The sequence below is a fragment of the Melanerpes formicivorus genome, unplaced genomic scaffold, assembly GCF_026170545.1.
Source record: "Melanerpes formicivorus ecotype bairdi unplaced genomic scaffold, bMelFor1.0.p_v2 SCAF_53, whole genome shotgun sequence".
NCBI lineage: Eukaryota > Metazoa > Chordata > Aves > Piciformes > Picidae > Melanerpes > Melanerpes formicivorus.
The window spans coordinates 4,392,098-4,415,721 of NW_027142405.1; the positions used below are offsets into that span (position 1 = coordinate 4,392,098).

Consider the following 23,624-nt stretch of genomic DNA (forward strand, 5'->3'; position numbering starts at 1 on the left):
AGCCGGCCGCGGCGGTGGTGGCACCGTGGTAGAGCCGTGGGCAGGAGTTTTCAGGAGGGGGCTCTTTTTTGTTACGGTCTCTGGAAAAGTGTGAAGAGGAGGGGGAGGAGAAGCAACAGTCTTCCCAAATTCCCCTTGTTTGTTTGTGTACTTCCCGTGTCCACGCAGAAAGGGTTCGTTTCGCAACTCGGGAGGTTAATTATTATTATCCCTCCTTCTTTTTTTCTAAACTTATTTTTCTTTCTGTCCTGCATTTGCTTGTTCATTCCGGAAGATCAAACTGACCGAAACCAGATACCCAGAGCCTTTTCCTCACTGATAATCGGGGAAATCCAAACAAAGAGGTGCATCTACCGGAAATAATGATTTGAGAGATGTTTCTCTCCCTTTCCACCCCCCAACCCCCGCCTTGAATTAAATTCTGGTTGCTTGTTTGGTGTGGTTGGGGTTTTCTCCTCCTTTCTCTTTCTCTTCCTTTTTTTTTTTTTTATTTCTTTTTTTTGGGGGGGGAGGTTCAGTTGGAGGGAAGTTTTGCGTCGGAGTCGGGGCTGGGGCTGAGGAGGGATGGAGAAGACGGAAAGTTGCGGTGGTGGGAGGAGGCGGGGGGGGAGAGGGGGGGCGAGGGCAGTGCGGGACCCCGGCTGCGCCCGGGCTGCGGGGGGAGCAAGGGCTGCGGGGGACCTGCCGCCGCTGCCGGCTCTTTGTCTGCTCCGGCAACTTGAACAAAAGGAGAAACTCGGGTGAACTCTCCATCTCTCCTTCTCCTCTCCCGGGTTATCTCATCTTCGGCAACTTTATCCGGAGAGATTTACTCAACTCTTTCTTGAGCTCTTCCGCCGCTTGAAATCAAACCGCCCCGCTGTAGGCTCCTAAAGAAAGCGGGTTTCACAGTTTAAAGAAAGGAGAAGGTACGTTTGGACTTCGGGTTTATTGTTCTTTGTCGGCCCCCCCCTCCCCGCCCCGTCCTCCCCGCAAGCTGCGCCTTGGGCTGGGAGGCGGGAGGCTGCGGGCCAGCCGAGCCCTTTCTTTGTACTTTTCGGAGCACATCCAGGTATTTTGGGGGAGGATAACGCACTCATTTCGCCCCAGCTCAGGTAATACAGGTTGGGGGGCACTACTTGGGGTAGTGGCGTCTTTCCTCCTTCTTGCGCCTGCTTTGTATTTTGTTTTAGCTGTATAATGTATTTCTCTTCTTTGAGGGGAGGAAAGTGGGCTCAGAGAGCTTTCTGGGTCGGGTTGTGTTTTTAAGAGTTGGAATAGAAGAAAGTCGAAGGCGGGGAAAACTTAGGGGCATTGTAGAGAGTCCTGGGGGGCCCTGGCGAAGAACTAGGGGCTATGGGGCTGGGCAGGGCAGTACAGTACACAAGGGGGCAAGGTGGGGGACTCTGCTGGGTGCCAGCCTGGGCCGGAGGGGCCCGCAACACTAAGGAAGGTCTCACATTGCTGCTCTGGGACTTTGTTCTTCCGAAGGTATTGATCATAGGGAAGGGGGAGAGGGAAGGGTCAGTCTAGGCTGGCCGTCTGCTTTTGGAAAGGCTACAGTTGCCTTGGGTTTTGTTTTGTTCTTTTTGGTATTCACGTCTTCTAGAGCAAGCATTGCAACTTCAGAAAAGTTACTCACGCACTCATGTGCTCTTTGTGCTTTCATTATTTTGATTAATTTAGTGTTGTACTATTTATCCTTACATTTTCCAGTGCTTTTCTTTTTTTTTCTTTTTCACCCCTAGTCCACTGCTTTCCCTTTCCTGTGTTGTTTTCTTGTCCTGTTTTACCGGCTGTCCTTCTCACTCTTTGGATCTATCCGTTTCAGAATTTCTGAAGCCCCTACTTTTCCACTTTCTATTGTCACTCATTCTTCTTCTTTGAGGGCCATTTCTATCTGTTCTTCTACCTATACACTTGCTTCCATTTCCCATGAAAATCTCTTTTTGTCAAGACATTTCTTTTCATATCTGCGTAGATATGTTCAGGTTGTTCCTGATGTGAAGCAAATGTGTAAAAGCTTCTTCTTGTCCCTCTTCTAAAATTATTCTATGATCTGTGTTACATGCATGTTATGCAGACAGCTTCTAGCAAAAGTTCTTATGCATCCACCAGTATTCACCTTCTTTCTTCTTGTCATTATCTCCGTGTACATGCATCTTCCAGTCTCTAAATGCTTCTTGTGGTTCTTTTCTCTTGTTCTTGGTATGGAAGTTTGGCAGATCTGACTCCATTCCTCATATCGTCATTTTCCCCCCTATGCAGAGTACTCAAACTTTTCTCTCCACATGCTCCTTCCCAACCTAAGCAAAAATTTGTGTTGGTTTTTCTGAAGAAATGACACAACAGGAGTTCCAGTGTAGACCAGTGTAAGTTTGTCTGCTTTGACTTGCTCCATGCTGGGCCAAGTGTCAGCAGTAGTGGTCGTTGCCCAGACCTTGGCTGTTGTAGCATGTGCTGTGGGGGGACACTGAACCTAGAAAAGAAAGGAAGAGAAAAGGTCATAATTAAACTCTTCTCTCCACCATCCTGACATGTTTCCTTCAAAAGGGTTGACTAGGTTTATTTTTGCTACTCGGAGCACTTTTATCAACTTATTTCAAGACTCAGGAAAAAAAAGTACCTACCAGGGCAGTTGAAGAGCCTTTACCTTCCTTTTCTGTCACTCTAGTGTTGCAATGTAAGACTGTGTAGATAAGTATGAGTCTTTTTCTTAAAGCATTGAAAGTACAAGAGTGACCACAGCCAGCTCGATCATTGATACACTCCAGCCTGGTGGTGGTTTTTAAGTGAAATGCTATCACCAGGCTTTGAGTTTAGGATGCATCCATAGCTGTGATGAAATACAGGTTTCAAATTATTCAGAAGGGTGGTAACTTTATATTTGTGTGTTAGTCCCAGAGTGGTGCAGCAGAGTTACTGTGCTGAACTACTGTTTCTTCCTCTTATTTGAACAGGTCAAAACATGGTTTTCAGGAAAACAGGATGGGTGCCAGAACATCGGTGTGTAGTGGGTGCCATGCTGCCTTATTCTTTGAGTGGTGGAATACAACTTGGGGTTCGTCAGGGGTGGTTAACACGGTACACACTGTACCATACAGCTGCTGAACGTCTTAACCTTTTGGATTCATACATAACTTACTGGGCTCCTGAAAGAAGTGGAAGAGCCTTTTGCCAAAACTTGAGGATATTGTGGAAAATGCTGCTGAGACTCATTTGGATTAGATCACCATCTGACATCAAGGTACTGCAGCTGATGAAAGGTATGCTTCTCCCTTCTTGTAAAAATACGAAGTCTTGCGCATCAAAACACTAAGCACCTTGTCTTCATTCTAAATAAACTTTGCAGCCTTTTGTTTATCTTTGCCTTGCTGCTGACACCTGCCACTATTTTTTTGAGTGGCGTAATCTGACAGAAATGCCTCACTAATGGTTTTGGCAATGTTTATGTCTCAAACGTAGAAGGTAAAACTGAACACAAAAGTGGTTTTGGAGTTAACTGATATTTTCAAGGCAATGACTTCATTTGATCTAGGAGTGTGAAGCAGTCCTAGAAAATCAGACTAGTTAATTTTTAAGAAGAAAAAGTTGAAAACAAGTCAAATAAAGATTTGCTCACAATTATCATCTTCCATAGAGCTGACAATTTACAAATGTGCTACTGTGTTGAGTTGAACTCAAGAATTAACAACCTTGTGCTGCTTAACCTCTCTTCTTTCAAATAGTAACAAAAAATCATATGGATGGCTATATAGAGGAGAGAGTGGGTAAAAAATATTTAACTTAAAAATCCAAGGCATTCTTTTGTGTGATTTTCTTTTTATTTATTTATTTAAAAGTTTTGGTTTCAGGCTCCATGCAGGTCATGTTTGAATCCTGAATGTCCTAGTACCATGCAAGCCCATTGAATGCAGACAGTGCTTGCTTTTCTTGTTACTGTATGAGGTGCCCAATATACAAAAATTGAAACTAGTGGACACAACAATCTGTGAAGCATTTATTAGTGGATAACAAATTATCTTTGCATCTAGATTAAATGTTAATCCAGTGGTGAGGAAACCATCAAGCCCCTTAGTGAACTGTGAAAATTGCAAAGCAGGTTTTAAAACTATTTAGAACCTGATGCTTTTATACCTGTGTTCTGTGCACTTCTTATTGATGGCTGGAAATGAATGTGATGAAAATGGTTGGGTTTGCTGTGTGTTTCAGCTCATCTGATTGGTTCCAGTCTAGAACATATGTAGGGCAGACAATTATTCGTAATCATAAGAAAAGTGCTGAGCTGGCTGGCCTACTTTGGAGCAAAATAGAAACGGAATGCATAATCACTTGTTATCCTTTCCAGTTGTAAACAGAGATAGAAGCAGCAATACAGTCCTAACTTCCTTGTTCTGACTGTTTTAATAAAGACCTACTCTTAATTTTCTTGATTATTGAGGATCAGCTTTTTTACTGAGTGCAATTAATGCCCATTTGCATTTCCATTCCTAATACTGTTCTACATTTATGCCATTTTTGAACTTTGGCTGACTTAAGTTGGCCACATGAAAGAGCTGCTGTCTAGTGTTGTGTTGGAAAAGAAGCCCAGTCATTACATTTTTGTATTTAAAGGTTTTGTTTTGTTCTCCCCTCTCGGTGAATATTTTCTGGGCAGAAAAGTTGCATTTAATTTATCTGCACGAAATCCATTCAATTTCCTAAACACTGAAAACAACCCAAACCATTGCTGTTTTTACTTACAGTTACTGTAAATAGAGACAACACCTTATTTTTGTTTAGTCTGAGTTTCTGTAGATTGAGTTTCCTTATTGTCAAAGGATTCAAGGTATATTATGCAAACTGGTAGATATACTTGTGTTTGTTTCCACCTGTAACACTTCAAAAGTTACTAAGTTGGTGGTGAAATTGTTAATGTTTACGGAAGGGGAATACAATGTATCTGTCTTCAAGTTTCTTTGGACTATTTGCAATAGAATGGAAAGAAGCATTCTGGTATTCAGAGATAAGATCTAGAGAGAGAGGAAAAGTAGAGCCAGCTTGGAAACATTTAGCACTGTAGTTCCCAGCTGGTCGGTGTGCAGGGTTGGTGGGAGGTGAGAAGGTTGCAGGGTTTGCATAGAGACCTTTTTTTGCTGGGAGGAGGTCCAGAAAAAGACTCATCAACAGCGGACAAAGCTGAGTGCTGTGACAAAGTACCAGTACTGGACCCCGGGAGGGATGATGGGGAGCACCTGCCTTAAATGGGGCAGGAAGCAGTACAGCTGCGTTCAGTTTGGACTGGTTATGAGGAGCTTGGGAGCTGCTGCTTGAGAGAAGGGTTTCAGGTATGTGAGCCTTACTACTGTAGCTCTGCAGTGTGTGGAAAGGGTTCTTGTGGTTTGTCTCTTTTTACAGTTAAGCTATTGCTTGTGACTGTTCTAGAAAGCAATGGAAGTCCTTGCAGGTGTTCTGGACTTGGGGGTGAGCTCTGAACTCCCCCTTAGAAGCCAACCCTATGGTTGTTAAGATGACAGTAGAATTTACACATAAACCAAAGGTAAACCACATCCAGACAGTCTGAGCAGCAATTCCTCCTTCGAACTGTTGTAGTTAAGGTGGTCTTCTAGCCAAGGCACTTTGTCGTGTGAGAAAGAGTCTTGCTCTGTGAAACTGAGAGGTGAGTAGCAATGGGGATGTCTTAGGTGAAAGGAGCACAAATGGAGAGATTTAACGGGCTGCAAGAAGTCCTTTTATGGTGTGTCATTGGTATGTGAACTGCAGGGCTGAGTTGTGTGGAAAGGCAGAGGAAAAAAGGTCAGATTTTGTAACTTCTGGATTTTTGGGTAGCAGATGGAGAAGGTTGTATATGGCATAACTTCCTATCAACAAACATCTAGGAAGGTAGAAAGGAAAGTGGAAAAAAAAAAAAGGCTTAACTGGATGTCTTTGATTTTTTTCCATCCTGTTATTTGAAGTATTTCTTTGGTGGAGTGCATGAACTCCAAAATTCTCAGGTGAGGTAAAATTTCTATAGACTGGTGTGTGCCTCACTGGTTTGTAACACAAAAAGAAGTCAATGACGCTTTCCTGAGAGCCTTTTGTCTTCCAACCCTCCAGTGGGAGGCCCCAGTCCTGGCAGTTAAGGACAGAAGAGCGTCATTCTCCAGAGGCTTTACCAGAGCATCCTCCTTTTGGATGCCAAGGTATGGTTTAATTCTTGTGTGAAATTTTGGCAGAAGGATTTTGGAAATATGATTGCTAGTCCCTGGAGGGACCCCCAAACAGTCTAAAGAGTATTGTAGAATTGTAAGGAGGATGGCATGATAAGTCATGACTTGGTTCTCTGCAGTGGAAAGGTGAGACATAAGCTATAGAACAGAACCGTCTAGAATGGGATTGACTTTGCAGCTTTGGTTCCATAGAAAATGGTATTGATAATGGTGTCTAGTTGTTATGTGGTGGTGTGTTTTTTGTTGTTGTTTCTTCTTTTCCCCCCTCTCCTCTCTTTATTTTCCTCAATGCTGGTTGAATCTCATGTGCTTAATATTATAGCTTCATATAGTAGAAATCATAACTGCAAATATGACATTTCCCTCCCCCCCACCTCTTTCACTAATCACCTTATTGGGTGACTGGAGATACAGAGCTCTTATAGGATCAATATAAGCATTGGAGTATGACTTATTTCTTTTTAGCTTGTGTCAGCAAATTGCATGAGAGAGGCAAAAAGTTGACCAAGGCTGGAAGGAGAGAATTGCCATTGAAGATCTGGAGGCAGTATGTGTGGGGTTTTACTCTTTCTCATTCTGGTGCAGTCAATAAATGCTTTCATGAAAACTTACAATGAAAAGAAATCTTGCAACACGTGAGCTGTTTTCTGTATAATGCTATCAGTTATGTCAGGACACAGGCATATGGTACCTGGAATAGTTTCCTTTCTCTTGATTTGGATTTATTTCCTATGCAGCAAGAAGCTTTCCAACTTACTGTGCATGCTATTTTGATGACTTGTGCTGTTGTAACATGAAATTTGTCACAAACTATATATGAAGCATGATGTGGGGTGTTACTGTGCTTGAATATCTTGACCTTTCTTTGATTAAAATGCATAGATTTCTTTGGTAGGGGGAAATGAGTAAGATAGATGGATTAAGAATATTTTAACACAGGTTATTTTTTCCCCGCTTGGTGGTCTTTGTATGAGGACAGGGACAGCACTTCCCCTGAAAATGCTGCAAGTGTGGGTTCATTCTTTCTTTATAGCTACGAATGTTGTAGGTTAGCGAGAACATGGGGCATGTAATTCTGTACAAAGAGGAAAGAAGAGAAAAATGCTCATACCTAACCTAAATGTACCTGCTCCTGCTAAAAAGAGCAAAATGATTACTTCTGCACTTCTATTTAGGAACAAAGTTGGCACCTTATGAAATATATCTCCTTTTGGTGCATCTTAAGTGTTTTGGTAACAATTTTTCTGTCAGTTTGTTTGTTTTTTTTTTTTTTTTTTTTTTTTCCTGTGCAGGTATTTAAATAAATAAAAAATCCCCAAACCAAACAAAAGCACACAACAAACACAAAACAAACAAACAACCACCCCAAAACAACCACCCCCCCATAAAAAAAATGCAAACAAATAACAACAACACCCCCCCCCAAAAAAAACCAAACAAACCCTGTTCTTAAAGCATTCTGCACATGAAATAAATTGCTTTAATTGCTTTAAGCCCTTGCAAGGGGAGATGAGGTGCTCAGTGCCATGATTTAGTTGATTAGATAGTGTTGGGTGATAGGTTGGACTTGATGATCTCAAAGGTCTCTTCCAATCTGGTTTGGCCTGGTCTATTCTTATTCTATTCTTAATGCTATTCTATTCTATTCTATTCTATTCTATTCTATTCTATTCTATTCTATTCTATTCTATTCTATTCTATTCTATTCTATTCTATTCTTATTTCTATTCTTATTTCTATTCTTATTTCTATTCTTATTTCTATTCTTATTTCTATTCTTATTTCTATTCTATTCTTATTTCTATTCTATTCTTATTTCTATTCTATTCTATTCTAAAATGGGCATGTTTGTTAGACTGTCACTAATATTAACTCTTCTTAGCAATTCTAACAAATATATACATACAAATTCTAGCCACATGTTTTTAGTAGGGTGAAAACACTAGTGCTTGGCGTGTCTGTACCCTTCGCAATGAGTGTGGTGTTGCTCTGGATGTGGGCGCTACTTCCGCTTCAGAGATAAGCAAACAAATAGAGCCACAAAAGTTCGTGTGGGATCCCTATTCCTGGCAGGCATGGGAGGTGGGTGTGGTGGGGGAAGGCATGTGGTTGTCAGAAAAATTCATCAGGCTGATAAGGATGGAGTCTGACACAGTGGTGAGGCAGTGATGAATGGTGAGGGAAGTGGTGAGGCGTTTTGAAAATGAGGGCTAGTTGCTAGTGATTGATGCAATAGAGAAAGGAGAGGTGGATTTTGTGGGAATAAATAAGAATCTGTTTGTCATAATTTATGTTTGGAGGCCTATGCCTTCAGAGTATTTCTAATAGAAAAATGTAGTGAAATCTTTAAATGGTCATAACATAGGTTGTAAGTATCTCAGGGATCAGTAGTACTGGCTTCTTTTTCATGTATGACAAAATTGTTTCCATTTAATGCTGCATAAGGAAACAAAATTATCTTTAGCTTTGCATGTTTTGAATTACATTTGCTTCCAAAGTAACTGCAGCCCTCAGCTGAGGATACAAATTAACTTCTGTTTGATTTCGCAATGCTGTGCAAGGCAAAAATTCATTTAGGTAAGGGGTCCAGGAATTGCATATGTTGTTTTGAGATTATCTAAGAGGTGAGACTTTGTATGGCTGCTCATCTAGTTATCTTTCAGGATTTGCAAATGGCTTTTTTTGTTGTTATCAGTGTTGCTCTGTGCATATGCTCTGAAAATAATAAAAGTTGTGATGTCTCTGGAATGCCTAAGAAGGTACCTTAGATAATGCAGTGAATATTGGAGTGTATCTAAGCAACTTACTGCTTTTGTTTAGGCTGAAGCAGTGCCATATTTAGGCCTGGAAGCAACTTCAACTCTATTATGGTGCTACTGGGCTTGATCTGCTAATTGTTGCTTCTCAGCTGAAGCTGCATATGTTGTGGCTTCAGCGTGCTGGAGCTGGGCTGGTGGTAGCTCAAGGGGCTCTTCCCTGAGCTGCCTTGTGGGGTGTAAACTTGAACTCAGTTGTGCTTTGAGGAGAGGCTGGTGTTTAAAAGCTTCGAGCTTCAAGTGTTGGAAACTGCAAAGGCGTTGAAAGAGATGCTCTTCTCCTTAACAAAAAATGTGTAACCTTGTTGATTTAAAAAAACCCCAAACTGTCATGAGTTGAGTTGAATCTGCTGCTGTGTATATTCAATGCCCTGCTGCGGTCATGGCAGCCTCCAAAAGAAAGTCCTGGCTGGAGCAAAGTGCCATGGGTCTTGAAGTTCAGATTGTAACATGAGTGGCTTCATGCAAGTTTCCTGTGTTGCTTTCCCTCCCATCTTTGTGGGGAGAGGGGGGCTTCTGAGAGCAGGCTGTGTTAGCCTGGGACAAAAACAAGGGGTAAGAGAGGTGATGAAAGGTGTGCTATCTCTGGAGATCCTTTGCCATGTGCAAAGTTTTATGATGCAACATAGACAGTAGCTTTATTCATTCAAGCTCCTTGGTGGGTACCTGTGGAGATGTTTGGGCATGGGTACTTAGTGGAAAAAAAGCTGTTGGAAGGATGGGTGGTTCTGGTTCATAACTTTATTTTCAGTGCTTTGATTTTTTTTTTTAATTTGAAATTCATTATGCTAGCAAAAGAAGGAACAAAAGAAATGCAATTCTAAACCCAAAAGATTGTGCTTTATCATATGGATATCTTTCAGCTTCAGGATTTATATACATTATTTTTGTAGTCTTCAGTCTATACAATTTGTGGCTTTGTCTGTTAAAGCTGTCTTTTTGTGTATGGTTAAAATCAGTGTCCTGGATCATGGCTTGGTTTATCAGATTTAGAATAACTGCTGCTTCTTCTTTTGGCATAACTTCTTTTCCATGGTTGTCACCACCTGATATTTAAATATTGTCATCCATCTTCAGGAGACTTTGACACATGAGCGTTTTTAGCCTAATTGAGTTGATCATAGTATCATAGTATCATTCAGGGTTGGAAGGGACCACAAGGATCATCTACTTCCAACCCTCCTGCCATGGGCAGGGACACCCCACACTAGATCAGGCTGGACAGAGCCTCATCCAACCTGGGCTTAAACACCTCCAGGGACGGGGTCTCGACCACCTCCCTGGACAACCCATTCCAGGGCTTCACCACTCTCATGGTGAAGAACCTCCTCCTCACATCCAGCCTGAATCTCCCCACCTCCAGCTTCATTCCATTCCCCCTAGTCCTATCACTACCTGAGATCCTGAGGAGTCCTTCCCCAGCCTTCCTGTAGGCCCTTCAGATACTGGATACTTGATGATTTGAACATGCTGTGAAAAACTTTAAACCGAGAGAAAAGTTGGATGATTATTGCTTTTCTGGTGTAAATGGGAGCACAGCTTGCAAAAACAGATTAGCTGTCTGTGCAAAAATCTATATTATCAACTTAGTTACTTTCTGTACATCAGTTATGGGAGTTAGCTGGGTGGGGTTTGATGTATGTATCTTTCAGGAATTCCAGCACTTGGAGGAAGGGGGCTATGTGTTCACGGCAGCAGTTTGCCTAGTAACAGCTCTGAAAAGGAAGTTTTAAAAGCAACAAGTTACTCCCTCTTGCCAAAAAGAATGGACAGTTCACTTCATGTCCATCGAGACTGGGTTTGGACCACATAATGTATCTATAGGCAAGATTGATTAGATTTTAGTTCAAATGTCTTATTCAAACTTATCACCTTCCTTTTATGCATTTTAATGTAGAGTAGCTTAAAACTAATACCCAAAGTACATTCATCAGCCAACTTGTGTTACACAGTGCTTTTCCTGCATATTTGAGCTGCTGCGCCTAAATGAAGTCACCCAGGTTGATCTTCAGCAAAGTCAAATAATAGTTGCTATTAACTTCAGTGCTGATATGGACTACTGGGGCTTTTGGAAAAGCAAGTCAGACACCAGAGCTTCTGTGTGTGTATACACATATGCTGCATGATTGTATTTTAGATATGTACAAACATGTACACATGCACACCATACAGTCTAAACCCAAAGGTGTGGTTCCTGAGGCAGCTTTCTGAAGGAGGTGGGTGGGATTTTTTCTCCCCTTTTTGAACCTGCCTAGTGCGTTCCCAAACCTTGCTTCTGTTGTCATGTGTCTGTGCTCTTCTGTGCTGTGTTCCTTTTTGTTTGGGTTTTTAGTTACTCAAAAGGAAACACATGCCCTGCGCTAATTTACCATTTTGTTTCTTAAAATGCATCCTACATGTAAATTCTGATCAGTCAAAAAATATGTAATGGTCACTACTTGTGGTAGTGACCACAAAGAATTCACTGTAATCAGAGAATTCTCAATCTCAGGCATACTGCTCACTCCTCTCCTTCCACCCCTAAAGGACACCACTGAAAAGCAGCAAGGCATAATTAAAGTGGAGCTATGACAAGCAGTAAAAGTAATATATTTTTTTAACTGGTAATCAATCATCTTTAACTTTTCAATCATGTTTAACTCTTAAGTGTATATATTTTACACACATATATGTGCAGACCTATACATGTTGGTCTGATGGATTCATTGCTTTAAATTATGCACAGTGCAGTAGTTGAAGTGACTAGACCAGTGTAATTTTTAGTATGTCTTGTTTTAACATCTTCAGTAAGAACTGTTTTGAGTGCCACTGTATGGAATGCTACTTGTGGACTTCACGCAGGGTAGATGTATTAGTGGCTCTCTGTTTGAGACAACTGAAAGGATGTTTGAAACCAGAATCATTCCCAGATTGATTTCTTTGCATTTGTAAATGCAAAGAAATCAATCTGCTGCTTTGACCTTGGATTGCATGTTGCAGTTGAAATAGTTTTTCGCTCTGAACACTGTTGCAAAAAGCAGTCAGTTAAGGTATGATGGATCAGAGCGAGAGCAGGACAGAAAAGTGGCAGAATAGCAATTCTTTTGCAGACTTGTGTGTATGAGATTGTTGTCCAAGGTTATGCATCTTAAGCCTTTTCTTAAAGTCTTGGTACAATCATATGAATCATAGTTAGACTGTCTGATAACTCTGGAGAAGAGCATATTCTAAAAGCACGGAAAAATGCCTATAGCATTATTAAATATAAGAATTTGCAGACACAGTGTAGTCCCTGAACATGTGGGGGAGAGGATTCAGGTTTCTTGATTTTCTGTATCTGAGTGATGGCTGCTGAATTAAAGCAGTGTATATTCTAGGCTTCTGGTTGTTTAGTGGGAGTAGTGCTGTGCAAACAGCCGTGGAATTGCCAGGAGCCATTCCTAATATAACATTTTCCCTTGTAGTTTTCTACTACGGGCAGCCCTTCATGGCCATGATTTCTGTAAGAGGTATCTTTCTAATTTTTATTCTGAGTGCTTTCAGGCTGAAGAGAGCTATGAAGTAGACTGTGTTATTTCAGGTCAGTGCCTAGATTAACTTCTTGGCAAAGATGTGTTGTGGATCATATATATGTGCCATCCCCACAAAACACTGTTAGTGAAATAGCTTATCTCTACCTCTGCTTAGGTAAGATCAATTTCTTCAATGAAAACAAAAATAGAACCTCTCTCTGTGGAGAGGCAGGGGTTGAATCTGTTGCCTAAAAGATACTTGATGGTAGTTAGGTTTTGAGGGAGATGCATCAGAATAGAATAGAATTAACCAGGTTGGAAGAGACCTTTGATATCATCCAACACTATCTAATCAACTAAACCATGGCATCAAACACTCCATCCAGTCTTTTCCTAAACACCTCCAGTGTTGGTGACTCTACCACCTCCCTGGGCAGCCCATTCCAATGGGCAATCATTCTTTCTATGAAGAACTTCTTCCTAACATCCAGCCTAAACCTCCCCTGGCACAGCTTGAGACTGTGTCCTCTTGTTCTGGTGCTGGTTGCCTGGGAGAAGAGACCAATCCCCATCTGGCTACAACCTCCCTTTAGGTAGTTGCAGAGAGCAATAAGGTCTCCCCTGACCCTCCTCTTCTCCAGGTTAAGTAACCCCAGCTCCCTCAGTCTCTCCTCACAGGGCTTCTGCTCCAAACCCCTCCCCAACTTTGTTGCCCTTCTCTGGACACGTTCCATCAACTCAACATCTTTCCTAAAAAGAGGGGCCCAGAACTGGACACAGGACTCAAGGTGTGGCCTAAGCAGTGCTGAGTACTGCTTAGGCCACACCTTGAGTTCTGTGTCCAGTTCACTTAAGCTTCACTCCCTAAAGAGAATGAGGATGCACACATTGGAAGACTACTGGTATATCTGTTGGACAACAAATGCTGTTGTATGTTTTTTCAGTGAATTTTGTCTTAATCTGCTTCTTGATGAGAAATACAGACTCTAAGGAATATTATTGTGACCAGTTGATGCCTCTGTTTGGGTGTAGGATCCTACTTGCTGTAGCTGGTAAAATCTACAAGCATTACTGGCTGTCTTATTTTTGTTTTGCTGAGTGGAGAGTGGAATGAAGAATTCATTAAGCATAATAGAATATTTAATTTCTCTTAGAATTTTTGTATGGTTCTTGTCCCACTTTGGTTCTCTGATTCTGGATTTAGAATTGGTACACTGGCTGCCACATGCCTTATTATTTTATGTTGATATTAATATAAGTAGAAATTCTATTTGGAAAAAAAAAAATCAACATATGAATTCTGAATCAGTTTGTTACTAATTTTGCTTGTACTTCAAGGGTCAAAAACTTTCATTTGGGGAAAATTGCCAGTATAGAAAACTCACTGTATTTTTAACTGAAATGGTCTCTAATTTATGCTTGATTCTTCTGCTAGGTTAATGTTAATTAGTTTAACATATCAGTCATAAAAGATGTCATAGTTGAGTCATTGTGTAGGTAACAAATCTTGCACTGGCTAGCAATGAAGAAATATTGCCTCTATTAAAAGCCACACTTAAAGCGTGGAGTCAGTAAGGACTCATGACATTTTGCAGTCATCCAGCTTAATGCATTTTAATGCCTTCAGTAGTGTGAGGGTTTTTTTCTTGGGGGTAGGGAGGGAGGTGTGGAGAATATGCAAGTGAGGCAGAGCTTTTGGATTACATAGTACAGTATATAATGTAACCTGTGCTACGTGAGAAACTGGTAATAATGATGGTTCAGGATGGAGCTAGCACTGGATCCCTTAGCACCAAATTAACCTTAAAAACATGTCTGGTGTTGGGTTACCCAAGGAAAGCATATATAAATATCCAAGGAAAGCATTTATAAACAGTGGTAAAAATGCTTAATTCTGCTTATACTCAGAACCCAAGTAATTTGATATTGACATCACAGCTAAACATTTACAAGTATGCATACTAGTAATTAGCTCAGTAGTTTTATCCATCTCTGTCCTGAGAGAATAATTAGAACTGGGCCTATATTGGGAGGCAAATGTCAGTTGTAATTGTGGAATGGTTACTGTGACTCCATAATCCTTTTTGTTCAAAATAATTCACCAGCCTGTTGGAGGAGGTGGTGCTGTGGTGCCACCAAGACAGAATGACAGAAAATGAGAGGTTCGAAGGGACTTTGAAAGATCATCAAGTCCAACCCCTCTGCCAGACCAGGATCACCCAGAGCAAGTCACGCAGAAATGCATTCAGGCAGGTTTTGAATGTCTCCAGAGAAGGAGACTGCACAACCTTTGTGGGCAGCCTGTTCCAGTGTTATGTCAGCCTCACAATAAGAGTTTTTCCTTATGTTCGCATGGAACCTCCTATGGTCCCATTGCCCCTTGTCCTACCATTGTACATCACTGAGAAGAGCTTGGCTTCATCCTCCTGGTACTTGCCCTTCACACGTTTATAAACATTGATGAGATCACCTCTGAGTTTCATCTTCTCCAAGCTAAAGATACCCAGCTCCCTCAGTCTTTCCTAATGAGGGAGATGTTCCACTCCCTTGATTGTCTCTGTGGCTCTGTGCTGGACTCTTTCAAGAAGTTCCATGTCCTTCTTGAACTGAGGGGCCCAGAACTGGACACAATATTCCAGATGTGGCCTTACCAGGGCAGAGTAGGGAAGGAGGAGAATCTGCTAACCACACCTCTTCTAGGACATCCCAGGATACCATTTGCCCTCTTGGCCACAAGGGCACATTGCTGGCTCTGTAATCCTGTGCTGTGTGCTGGCATCTTGCTGGTTACAGATATTCCAGGGTATAGGACAGGCAAGGCAGGTCAGTCTGATCAGAACTGTAACTGAAAGATGCTGCTCATGTTTGTTTATTTGTGTAAACCATCAGCATCTGAATAGCAATGAGCAGTTAAATAAGTGAGCTTTTGGTTCTCTGCCTGAGGAAGCCTGAGTGAGTGGAAAGTTTCAGGCCTTGAGAGTCAGTGGAGTTTAATTTGAACTGCACAGACAGGCATGGTCAAGAGATGAGGACTTTGCATCAGAAACGTTAATGGAAAATGTTTAGAATTCTTCTGTTGATAAAGGCCATAAGCACTTCACTGTCACAGGAGCAAGGCAGTCCCTTCCAGTATGTGGCAGGAAACATCTGTGACTTTGGAGGGCACTTAGCAGTGCATTTCAGAAACCGTAAACTATCCAAAGAGATGCATTGGCTTACAGATTGTGGGTTTGCTTCCCTATGAAGCAAACTGTGGCTTTGTGGTCAGGTAAACACAGCAGGGCTGATCTGAGAAAAGAAGAGTTACTACCTTGAAATAAAATGCAAGTAAACAGACAACACATTCCCTCATCTCAGTCTGAGTGTAGAAAGAAACTAGGTTACCTCTTTAATCTTTCAAGTATTCTGCTAAATTCAGTGTTTCACATCCAAGAAGTGGCAGCTTTGCAGCAGGTGTAGCTGGCAGAAGAGCAGGAGTTTTCTGCCTTCCTTCAAACTGTGTGAGCATTTGAGCTCCCTGGAGTATTTGTATTTTGTACTAGTAGAACTGGTACCAGTGTAACTGATGATTATTTGGTTTAGGGTGAAGTTTCAGTGAAGTTTGGTCATAAAACTGTACCATTCTTTGACATCTTGCTTCACTGCTCAGAGCACTGATGTATTTGAGCCTTTCAGGGTAGTTAGGTGTGATGCAAGACAGCTATCTCTCTGAAGTGGCTGCAATCTTCAATGTGTCACATTGACCTTTTAATGAGATACTTGCTGTTGTGTGTGTAGCTATGAATATTATTTTTTTGCTCTAATGGAATGGTACTTATTTCTATAAACAGGTCTATGCTTTTAAGATGCTGTTTTCCTGAGAGTGTTTTAGCTTCCTTAGTGATTTGCTCATTCACTCATTTGCAATTATAAATTCTGGTTACCACCACAGTTGAAAAATTGTAGCAAACGAGTGACTTCTTTCTGAATTTGCTTTTCACCTTGGATTTGCATTAAGCTTTCAGACTTCCTTTAATTTTAACCATGAAAATGGAATATATTACAGTAATTTTATTAACATCAAAAGGCTTCAAATTGTTCACGTGTAGCTCTTAAAATTTATAAAGCAGCAGTTTAAGACTTTGAAATTCTTAACAGATGCTCAGCTATGTTCTCAGTATTGGAGCTTAAAGCAGAAATAATTTAACTCAATTATAATAATGTAAACCTTTTCCCCCTTTGCTTTGCATAATTAAATATTTTCATTTACATAGCATAGAAGTTTAGCATTCAAAACAGGGTAGATAAGCAGAAGAAACAGGCAGACAAAGATGCATCTTTGATGCATGTAGAGTAGTAATGCACATGCTGGTAATCTTACTGTGCTTATTATTAATAAGTTTAACTAGAAATCCATATGCAAATTCCTCTGAATATGGATTCCACTTAATGTGGGATTTTGTTTTTTCTTTTTAATTGGGTGCATCTCCTGAAATACTCTAAAGTGCAGTAGACGGGAACACAGTAATCTTGATACTTTCTTTTACCTCTTGCTTTAATCTGTTAACTAGTGGAATAGATCTTGGGGGAAAAAGTAAGGTTTTCTTTATTTGTTTTGCCAATTTATGTGGAAACATGAGATGACCTGAGCGTGCCTGTATGGAATTCTATGGTGTTGTATGTCTCTGATTTACAACCGGTGCATGAAAAACTGTGCTAGAGGTGGTTATTGCTATCACTTTGAGTAATGCTGTGTCTCAGATTCACTAGCCTGCTGTCAGAATAGTATCTCTGTGGTATAATGTGAAACATCATGTGTTTTGAGAGCGACAGAATAGACCAAAAATCTACGCTACCTTAAAATGCTGCAGTTTGTCATCTTCCTCTAAACAAAATGTATCAGACTGAAAGCAATTTGCTGTTAATGCAACTTTTGTTAACTCAACTTTTGTTAACTAGTTTCATGTTACACTTGAGTCTTCTTGGAAGTGGGTCAGTGAAGTTCTTCTATAATAAAATGAAGCACTTCTGATTCTTATGTTCCTAAAGAGGTGACAGATTATGTCAAATAACATGTGATTAAATACAAGCATGTAAAATGAGAGAAATATGAATTTGTTTTTGTCATGCCTTTTTGTTTGCTTGCCTGGTGAAGTGTGATGAGGGTATGTGGCTTGGTTTGGCTGAATGTAAACCAATTTGGAGGGTGCTTTGTTTTCTACATTTATTGGATGCCTCAAATTACAAAAGCAATGTGTCAATACGTAAGATATATACCAAAATTCTATAGAGCAGAATTAAGAGAGGATGGGTTTTAAGACAAAGCTTAAATTACAGTAAACACTTTTTAGCATAAGGATTTTATGGCATACATCAAAGCACAAAATAGGACATAAATCCAAGCAAATGGGAGGTCACCTTTTGTGTGTGTATATGTGTATGTGTCTTGGGTTTATAAAGTGAGATACAAGCTTTTTCACCCCTTCACAAAGGAGTCAAAAAACCCACTCCACGCAGGATTGGAAAGAATGGAAGTGCTATTCACAACTGTATGCAACAGTTCAAAAACATACAAAAATTACCCAACAATTCATATTCAGCTCATCTCTCCAGTCTGGGCTTCCCCCTTCCCCAAAAAAACCTTACCAGGCCATCACCTTCCCAAAACCTTCCCCCAAACCAGGCCTCATATCCTGTGCCTCAAAGCACCCAAGGACTTCAATGTGCACCCCCCTCCTCCAGTACCTCCCTACCCAGGCTGGAATGATAAAAATCCCCTTGCTAGCACCAGGCCCTCCTCCCCCCCCCCCCCCCCCCCAATCATAAGTGATAGCAATCCACATTGGGGAGGGAGCAGGGTGAGGAGAAGGGGGGCAAACAGCTTGTGCTTTATAAAGGGGAGATGCAGGCATTCTGGGAATGAAATAACAGAAGATTACACTTTCCAGTACACCCCTGGACCTCTCTGGTACTTGGAGGATGTTCAGCTCCATGGTTTAAGACATCCCAATTCTTAAACACGTATCAGTACGTATGCATTGCAGGTGGTAAACCTTAATGGAAGACCTTTTATTCACATTTCTTGCAGGGATCCATAGTTGATGAGCTTTGGGAACCCGTTTCAGCGGTACTTACCTTTCTGGGGTTTTCTGTCAATCTTCTAGTTTTCTTCCATTTACAAGTAGATTTTTTTTTCTTGCATACTATAGAAAACTTGGGGATCTTTCTTGCCTTCTTTGGTGGGAGTGAAGACAAGCAGGATGTATGTGAAAAAGAATAAATTTTGCTACACTGGAAATCAAATTCTCAATGTCCTAAAGCTTATCCTATTAGCCATCCTCTTAGGAGTGGTTGTTAGCTAAATACAAATCCAAGAGTGTAGGTTACTTTTACTTGCTTAAAAAGGAATTGAAGCTACAAGGGTCTTGTTAACTTTGATTTTCATATAATCCCCCAAGCTTGCAGCAACATGTGTTTTCTTGTTTTCTCTTGCCTCCAACACTAATCACTGGAGAGCGCCTGCGCGTTCTAAAATGTATCTCTGGCACCTCTGAGCACCTTAAAGATAATTTCCTTGGTAGAATACAGCTGGAGGCTGAATGAAATGTTCTCTTTGTTTGGGTTATTGCTCTTTTTGATTTAGGTGCTTTGCCAGTCTTCTGTTCCATTCTTTATTCATTGAACTTGTACTTCATCCTGAAGGTTCATGAGATGTTTGCGTTATAAAGTCATTGCTTAGCTGAGGAAACTCTAGTATTCTCTAGATTTTCAAGATATTTTGACACACAGGAGAAAAATTTTTTGTTCTGGTTTATATGAATTGTAGTGAATGTGTTAGAGATGTGTCAGCATTGTAGTCAGATTAGAGAAGTTGTTTTTGTCTATGAGGAGAAAACATGATGCTGTGTGTTTTGGTTTCTTAAATGGACGTCTTAGGCATGTTGCCCTCCAGCTGGTTTTCTGTGTTATTGTATTCTCTTTGGCTTTGTTTCTATTAATTTACAACTATATTTTACTATACTGAGGCCTCTGAGGTGAGAGATGGAATTGTTTCAGTGTATGGAGTTAGGCATTGAAATGTCTATGTATAGGAGGTAGGAACTGGTATTAAGGATCTGGTGTAGAGAGCAGTATGTAGAAGATGGGGGAAGTACCTTTCTTAATGGATTTTGTTCACAATTAACTTATGCCACATGTCTTAATTTGTTGCAGAAGTAGTCTGTTGCTGCTTTATTAAGCCTTTCTTTCTCTCCTTTTTCTTATTTTTGACCTTTTCAAAGACTCTTAAAGCATGTTTGGTGTCTGCTTTTCATTTAAAAGCCAAACAAATAACTGCATACCTGACATTCTGAAAATAATATTTGACTAGTAGACCTGGGAGTCCCTGGTGTGGTATGTGCGCCTTTCCTCAGGTTTATTTTTGTCTAGTGGTTTAGAGAGTGTCTCTGCACTTTGCACTCCTCAAGTCATTAGTGATTTGTGGAAGATTTGGTCCATGTTTAACGATGTACCTGTAATATCTGGGGATTAGAGGTCCTAGATGTTTTAATATCAGGGACTGTCAGTAGAAACTGCAATGAATAAGCAGGTCTTCATTTATGTTCACTTAATTAATCCTAATGTGTGGAACTTGTTCCAGTAAATTCACACATTTGGCTGAGTACCCAGCATTTTCAGTAAGTTCTTACAATGTGGTTACTGGCCTTTGAGGGTTGGAGACTGGAATCAGGGTATCATCCATGTACAACATTGTTCATCTGTGGGATCTATTTTGGTATTTGTTAGTGTCTCTGATTGTGTTGAAGTGGGCAAGGCAAGCAGACAATCTTGCTCTGTTTTTGTTTGTTAGGCCCTTCCACAGCAGTTTAATCCAATTGAGAGACGTGTAATGTATCTCATTTTCCTAAGGACTCTGATGGGATAATCCCAGGTAACTCCCTCATAAGCTCTTTTTCAGCATCTGGCAATACTACTGATGAGCGCGATGATACTGCAGGTGACTTCATTAATTGCTTGAGGTTGCCTGGTCCAGGCCTGGATGCAATAAATCTAATTCTATGGGTTTTAACAATTTTTTGATGCAAATCCATTCACTTTAAAAATAGAGGGATAGAGGGGGAAGCTTTGGCATGGAATCACTCTGTAGTGTAGTTATCCTTTCCCTGAAGCACATGGTGAGGGTGGTAAAAAATTTAGAATAGAATTCTATTCTAAATACTTGTCTTGCTTTGAGCACTGCCTAGGGTTTCCTATGTTGCTTTTGCAGTTGGTTCCTTTTCCCCTGGACTAAGAGATGTTTCTGAAATGAAGAGCAATGAAATGCCAGGAAGGCCCCTTGCTCCCTTTGTACCAGTTGTGTCAACTGGAATGGGAATGCCATTTGGGGTTCTGTCTCTATAGAGTGTCTGGATAGAGAATGTTATGTCCCTGTGAGTTTTTTCTTTCCTGACTTTGTAGGAGGAATTTGATTTCTTCCTGTGGTTCTGATCATTCTGCTCTAAGCTGCAATAGTTCTGTCTTGTGTACCTTTTCTGAGGGAGTTGTATAAACATTATACCAGAATTTTCAGTGTCAGGCTGTGTACTATGGCAGGGTCTAGATCTCAACTTGTGTGCTCTGTGGTCAGGATTTGAAACTGTGGTGTGGAGTTTGTGTATCATGAGCCTCCCTCTTCCCCTCAATCCCTCCCCTCTTTTTTTTGTTATTCTTTCTTCTGTTTGTAATATCCTTGTTGGAACCGGAATCCTTAAAGGTCTCTGGTTTCCTGTGAATGAAATCCACAAAGTTAGTATCTGGAAGGAGTTGGGGTATCAGTTCTCCTTAGCTTTCCTAATCTCTTGAGAGAGGAAGTTTCAGTGAGCATGTGTATAGACAATCACACTGTCTATGTAATGATAATCTTCACATCTATGACTGCTCTGGTAAAATGATATTTTTTCTAACTCTAAAAGGAAAGATAGACACTATTGGTAAGGAGGGGGAAGACCTTGGAGAAAAGGATAGTGAAATTCAGTTGAACAATGTTTTGTGTTGGGAAGGAAAAAGGAGTAAGAAATGTAATAGAACTTTTCTGTGTGTGTGGCACACCTGAGTGCAACAGTACTGATAATGAAATTGGTAGCTCAGGACCTTTATTGTAGTGAGCATAAGTTACAGTATCACAGTATCACCAAGGTTGGAAGAGACCTCAAAGATCATCAAGTCCAACCTGTTGCCACAGAGTTGTTTGAGTAGAAGCTGATACACTCCAGATATTCACTGAGGTGTTGTGGGCACTTCAGGAAGAACATCAGAACAGGGTGAGGTTGCATTCATGCTTTCATTGTTGCTGGTGATTTATGGCTCGTGAGCCCTTGACTTATCTGAATGATAGTGTCTTTGTAGTTACTAATTGTCTAAGGATTTGTTCATTTATTTACTATGATTGTTTTAAATTTCCACCACTTTTTGGACCTATAGGAACTGGTTGTATTCACTGCAGCCAGTGGCCCTGAATTCCATAATGGACTTCAGGTGAAGAAATCTGCTTTTGGTTTGAACCTGTGATAAGCAGGGCTCCACTAATGCCTTTGTGCTGCTGTAAGAGGAAAGGCAATAGTTTCCTGCTTCCCTTCTTCAGCCACCTAGGATCTTGCAGAAGTCTGTGTTGGCTCCCAGTGGTGTTCTCATTATTTAAAGATATTAAAAGGTTCAAAGAGCCACATGTAGGAGCTGTGTCTTACTTTGGATTATTTCATCCTTTGTTTCATGTTTTCTAGTTCTAGTGCATCCTGTTGAGAGAAAAAAAACCAGGTTTATGTAGAGATGGAGCTCTTTTTGTGTTTTGAATGAATTTCATAATATTACTCATAGCATTCTGTTTCCTTTTTATTTTCCTGTTTTGCTACAGGTTGCCTCAAACCCTTGGTCTTTATTGGTAGGATTCACAGCCCTATATGAAAAGGGAGTGTGAGGTGCCTGTCATCCTTCCACCCCACATATATGTGTTCCACTGATTTTTATTCAATTTCACCTGTAACTCAAATGCTGTAATCTCTGGTGGTGCTGAAAAACTTTTTTCCAGAAGTTCAGGAAACACCCAGAATAAAGCTGGAAAGCTGTAGCCCATCCAGAGCTGTCCCACCTGACAGTGTAGGCTAAAGAACAACTGGAATGGCTCATTCCCCTGGGAGTCAGATAGCAAGTACAAGAATCAGTAGAGTAGAGATACTCTGTTCTTCTTGTAAGCTAAAATTCCAGAAACTTTCTTAGTTATTATTTTTGTATCTAGGGTAATGAAATAAAAAGGAGTATGGTCTGCTGCTTCCTAAGAGGTATTGATGGAACAGGATTCTCAGCAAATCTGGTTATTGCAGTGGTGGAGTCGCCATCACTGGAGGTGTTCAGGAGGAGACTTGACAGGGTGCTTGGTTGCATGGGTTAGTTGATTACGTGGTGTTGGGTGATAGGTTGGACACGATGATCTTGAAGGTCTCTTCCAATCTTGTTTATTCTATTCTATTTTGGCAAGTATTTGTAGCAGAAGCTTAGTGTGTGACTTTTTGCATGTTTGCTGCTACCTCTCAACATTTATTTTTTTTTTGGTTAATTTAATTTCTCTGACAGTTGTAGATTTATTCTGGGCTCCTGATTGTTTCACAGAAAAAAAATGCAAAATAACCTTTATGATACAATCAACTTAAAGCTTTCATATATATCCTGAGGACGGGCAAGCAAGCAGCTAGATACATCAATTGCATTTGGAAAGAGCTAATGGTGCTGTCCTAAAACTGTGCCCATGTTAATGAAAATGCCTTATTTCTTCTGTTAGCTGAGCAAGATGTATAGGTACAGCACAGTAAGATGGAGGCTGCTGTCACCATGCCTGGATACAGACTCGATAGACAAAGGAGGATTCAGGGATTAACAGGAGCTGTCTAGCAGCTGACAGGAGAGTCATTCAGAACAGGGAGCATCCCCTTGTATATTGGAAATATTTTTATTGTCAGGCTTCAGTGTATTACTTGCAAAGTGCACACAGACCCAGGTGATAATCTGGTAGTTGCAGATATCTTTTCTATGATTCATGACTGTATTACATAAAATAAAAAAATTAAAAATCATGTTGTGTGTTCTACTCTGTTTAAAAGGAAAGCTAAATATTGCCC

The 23,624-nt window shown here is 40.7% G+C and overlaps 1 long non-coding RNA gene across 3 annotated transcripts in view; it reads left to right on the top strand.

The window, feature by feature from the left end:
• Window positions 1-619: 619 nt before the first annotated feature.
• LOC137452445 (uncharacterized) overlaps window positions 620-23,624 on the top strand; it is a 228,550-nt gene continuing 205,545 nt past the window's right edge. For all 3 annotated transcript variants that reach the window (XR_010990089.1, XR_010990090.1, XR_010990091.1), the window contains exons 1-2: window positions 620-908; window positions 2,940-3,245. This is a non-coding gene — a long non-coding RNA (uncharacterized lncRNA). The remainder of the gene's footprint in view (window positions 909-2,939; window positions 3,246-23,624) is intronic.